Below are 5,178 nucleotides of genomic sequence, written 5' to 3' on the forward strand. Positions count from 1 at the left end.
CTGTCCTTTTAGACTGTGGGACAGTTGTACATTCAGGAAACATCCCAGGCAGCGACAGAGTTCCACTCTAACTTGTAAACTCAAAAGAGGCTACTTAGACTTAGTTAAGTGCTTTTTTGTTGTTATTTTTGTTTTGCTTGGTTTTTTTTAAACCTATTTGTGTGTTTTTACTTCCATTGTTTTTGCAGTGCTGGAGATTGAACTCAGGATCTTGCATGTGCTTGGCAAGCACCCTACCGCTAAGCCACAACCTAGCCCCCTGGTTGGTTTTATTTTTGTACTGAGACAGGGCCTCACTATGTCCGACACGCTGGTCTTGAGCTCTCTATGGAACCCAGGCTGACCTCAAACCTCCTTCTGCTTCAGGCTCCCAAGTGCTGGGTGCATCATCGTGCCTGACCTAACTGTGTTTATTTATTTATTTTCAGAACCAGGGATTGAACTCAGGCCTTTGCGCTTGCCAGGCAAGCGCTTATTCCACTGGGCCATCTCCCTGGCCACCAGCTGTGTTTATACCCAGTCAAATTGAGGTGGGTAGGGGCAGATGCAGTGCAGGTACAGAGTCTGATTTGTCCAGGCTGGAGTTTTGCCAGGCCAATACGGCCCACAGGGAGCTGGCCTGGAGTGCTGAGGATGCCCACAGACACAGCATGGGGTGTGCAATTCAGTCTAGCTCACAGAAAGAGTGAAGAAAGGAAATGAATGAAGAAAGGAAAGAAGGAAGGAAAGAGAAAGAAAGAAAGAAAGAAAGAAAGAAAGAAAGAAAGAAAGAAAAGAAAAGAAAAGAAAGAAAGAAAACAAATGGAAAGTTAGTTTTTAATGATAATAGAGTAAATTCTGGGGCTGGGAATAGCTCAGTGGCACAGCACCTGCCTGGCAAGCACAAGGTCGTGAGTTCAATTTCCAGTACAAAAAAACAAAACAAAACAATTCTGGAAGCCAGGTATGTTGGTGCACACCTGAAATCCCAGCATTCTAGAAAGCTGAGGCAGGAAGATTACAAGTTTGAGCTCAACCTGGGTAATTTAGTGAGATCCTATATCAAAAATGTTTTTCAAATTATTTAAAAGGCTTGGGGATGTAGGTCAGTACAAAGGGTTTAATCTCTAGTACTAGGAAAAAAATCTGGAGATGTGCAAGGTGTGCAGGTCTGTAGTCCCAACCTCCCAAGAGTCAAATTCCGGAGGATCGCCTGAGTTTAGTAGTTTGAAACCAGCCTGGGCAATTTAGTAAGATCCTCTTTTTTAAAAACAAAACAAAACAAAACAAAACAAAACTGAGTCAAGGAGTGGTGGCACAGGCCTGCAATCCTAGCACTGGAGACGCTGGAACAGGAGGATCACTAAAGTCTGAGCTGCGTAGTGAGACCTTGTACCGAATCCATTAAAAAAAAAAAAAAAAAAAAAGTGCTGCAGCCTGGTGTGGTGTCACACCTGTAATCCTAGCCCTCAGGAGAATGAGACAGGAGGATCATGGTGAATTTGAGATCTTCCTGGGTTCAAAGTGAGCTCAAGCCAGCCTGAACTGCCTAGCAAGACCCTGTTTCAAAAAAAAGAGACCAATTAGGGGGCCGGGGAGATGGCTCAGTGGAATAAGCACTTCTCTGGCAAGTGCAAGGGCCTGAGTTCAATCCCCCGTTCCACAAAAAAGAGAGAGGAGAGAGAGAGAGAGGAGAGAGAGAGAGACCAATATATAGTTGCAGAACCGGGGATTGAACTCAGGCCCCTGAGCTTGCCAGGCAAGCACTTTTTCCACTGAGCCATCTCCCTGGCCCCAAATAATTTTTCTTTAAGGTGCTGCAAAACTTTTCTTTTTTCTTTGAGACAGAGTCTCACTATATAGTTCATGCTGGTCTTGAACTTACTATGTAGACACAAACTGGCTCCAAACTTGTGGCAATCACCCTGTCTGGTCTCCCAAGCTCAGGGATTATAGGTGTATACCACCATACCCAGCTTTCAAGATATTTCTTTTTTTTTTTTTTAGATATATCTGTGATTTTATTACAAAACCACTGTTTTGGCATTAGTTGGTTACAGTGATAGCTACATTCTGTGAGTGTGGCACGGCAGCTCTGGCGGGACCACTGGACTCCCAACTTACTGAGCCAAACTTCAGTTACCTCAACTCTACTACAGACAAGCACCTTGTACTCATTACAGATGCAAAGCAAGTAGATTAAACATTGATAAAACTACAGAAGTAGTGGTTCCTTTCAGGACTTTTTAATTCCCCCTCCCTCCAATTACTTTGCTTTAAAAGAACCAAATTTCTCAGAGCAAGTCTGAATAGCAGCAGCACCCAAGGAACATCACACTTAGTTCTTGTTAAAAAGCAACACCTGTGTGATTCATCTTTCACACCACAGGTAAGGGAATGCTCACTTTAGCTTTAAACTCTTGCTTAGAGTCCCTTAAAAAATAAAAGCATTCCATCAAGTTCTTCCGGATGGTGTTATTGCTGTGAGTTTGTTGGTAGGTCACTTTCTCTGTGTTTGCTTTGAAGGGATCTTCCAATATATCTCCTATATTCCTTTCTTATGGTATCCTTTTCTTTAGCTAGGATTTCACATAACTCTAATGCTTTATTAAGAATGTCTTCCTTGTTGTCGCACTGGTTTTCCAGCATATCTTCATAGACATCCGCAAGAAAGGCAATTAGGTAGGGGGAACTATAACTGGGTTGTAAATCAAGTAATTGACTTAATAAGTTGGGGTATTTGGACAGACCACGATCCTGCAAAATCCCTTTCAAGTAATTCCGTGCACTTTCATTATGTGGTACAAGTTTTATCATTTGCAGAGTATACTGGACTTCTCTCTCCAATACAGCATGACCATTGTATCCAGTAGTGTTAGAAATGACAAAGTATCTTTGGTTCCATGCGGAGTTATTTCTCACATCCTCCTTGAGCAGTTGGTCTACATATTGCAATTCATTATCCCAAAGTCTAAATTCCTGAATGACCCACTGTCGGTGCTGCCAGGCATGGTAATTCTTTGCATCCTGATTAAGAATATCAGCAATAAATTCAAGCTCCTGAGATGGATCTTTCAGCCATTCCACTAATACTCGTCTATGGTGCCAAACTTGATAGTTTTTGGGCTGTTCCTCAATTATTGTAGTGATGTAGCTTATTTCTTCATGTAGACCCTTTTGAAGGGACCGCAAGAGAACTCTCCGGAAATGCCACACCGTGTAATTGGCTGCATTTAACTCAATGGCATTCCGAGTGAGCTGCAAGGCTCGCTCACTTCTTTCATCCCGCTGCAGAACAGCTCGGAAATAATCATAAACATTTCGGAATTTTTCACTGTAGATGATCTGCACCACTGGATTGGGACCATCGTTCTGTGGCACTGGATCTATATCAGCCCACTCTGCTCTGTCCCTGTACAGGACGTAGGTGGGCGAGTCCAGGCTCAGGAAGCCGTCGTCCATAGGGGACGCCACGGCTTCCGCGGCCTCAGCTGCCATCTCGTCCTCCTGTGGCGGCTGGGGCGGCGGGGGATGAGGCTGTGGTAGAGGCTGCTCGGGTTGACCAGGCTCGCTGCCCTGCGCAGGCTCCCGGACCCCCTCCGTGGCCGCCATCTCGCCCAGGTCCGCAGCTCAGGCCGCGCGGAGGCCACACCCCCGGCCTCCTCAAGATATTTCTTAACTTTGCAGACACTTACATCTCAGTTTCCCCTTTCTTGGTCTTAATGGTCTATGTGGATCCAGCCCCATAATTATGAAAACTGTGTCAGGCTACATCTTTGGGCTGTTGTCTCTTTCTTTTGGTACCAGAAATCGAACTCAGGACCTTGTGCTTGCCAGGCAGGTGCTTATGCCACTGAGCTATCTCCTTGGTCCTAACTGCTGTCTCTTAGCATCCCTGTAATTCCCAAGCACCCAAAGATCTCAAAGAAAATGTTTTGTGGGTTATTCCCACTCTTTCCTTCCTCCTTTTCTTTTCTTTTTGGTACTAGGGATTGAACTCAGGACTTTGCACTTGCCAGACAGGTGTTTATGTCACTGAGCTATATCCCCAGCCCATATTCCTATTATTTCTTTTTTTTTTTTAAATTTTTAAAAATTTATTTGTGTGTGTGTGTGTGTGTGTGTGCACACGCGTGGCCAGCTCAGTCCACCAGGGGGCGGGGCTCGCTGGCATGTGGTGCTGGGGGATTGAACCGCAGTCCCTGTGCTTTGCTAAACTTGTTCTAAGTAGGTGCTTTAGACCACTGAGCTATCTCACCAGCCCTCCCATTATTTCTTTGTGTACGTGAGTATGTGTGCGCACATATACGTGTGTGGGTGATTTCATCTAAACTCAGGGCTTCGTGTATATAAAATGTGTTCTACCTATTACTCCTCTGAAATCTTTTTTTTTTTTTCTTCTGTATTTTAGGTAGGGCCTACAGGGTGTTCAGGGTCTCACTGTGTACATTCAACTCATAGTGAGTTCCCTGTGTTCAGCATCCCAAGTGCTGGGATTACAGGCACGCGCCACCACACCCAGTCTCAATTGCCCGTCTCAGTGCACCCTGAGGGCAAGGCTGGCATGGCATGCCTGGGGATTGAACCCTGGCTGGTACACTCGGCCTAAGCAGGCGCTTTAGTCCATTGAGCTATCGGGGTGGCTCTTTTTCTCTGAAATCTTCTTTTTTTTGGGGGGGGCGGGGGGAACCTGGGATTAAACTCAGGTCCTTGTGCTTGCCATTGCTGAAATCTTAAGGCCCCTCTTGAGAAAGAACACGACACTGCCAACCAGGTCGTATCCCTGGTAGACAATGGCCCATGCAGAACTCAGGACAGTTACTATTTTTTAAAAATCTATTATTTGTTTATTTGGTACAGGGTCTTACTACATAGCTCAGAATCATAGTGATCCTCCTGTCTCAGACTCCCCAGCACTGGGATTACAGGCATGCACCACTATGCCTGGTTTTGGTGGCCGGCATGGAGCACCGAGAGTTCTGGCGCTGGCAAGGCATGTGATGCCAGGGATCGAACCTGGGTCCTTGCATTTGACAGACAGGTACTTAGACCACTGAGCTATCTCACCAGCCCAGGATAGTCACTATTAAAGACCAAATATATTCTAAATATATTCAGTGGTTTTGTTTTTAGTTTTAATTTTTTTTTTATTTTTTATTTATTTGAGAGAGAGAGAGAGAGAGAGAGAGAGAGAGAGAG

General features: G+C 45.0%; 1 pseudogene; it reads right to left on the reverse strand.

Moving 5' to 3' along the window:
- Positions 1–1,985: 1,985 nt before the first annotated feature.
- On the reverse strand, positions 1,986–3,621 carry LOC101591092 (annotated as a pseudogene).
- Positions 3,622–5,178: the final 1,557 nt, after the last annotated feature.

Source organism: Octodon degus, unplaced genomic scaffold (assembly GCF_000260255.1).
Source record: "Octodon degus isolate 3935 unplaced genomic scaffold, OctDeg1.0 scaffold00033, whole genome shotgun sequence".
NCBI classification, from domain to species: domain Eukaryota; kingdom Metazoa; phylum Chordata; class Mammalia; order Rodentia; family Octodontidae; genus Octodon; species Octodon degus.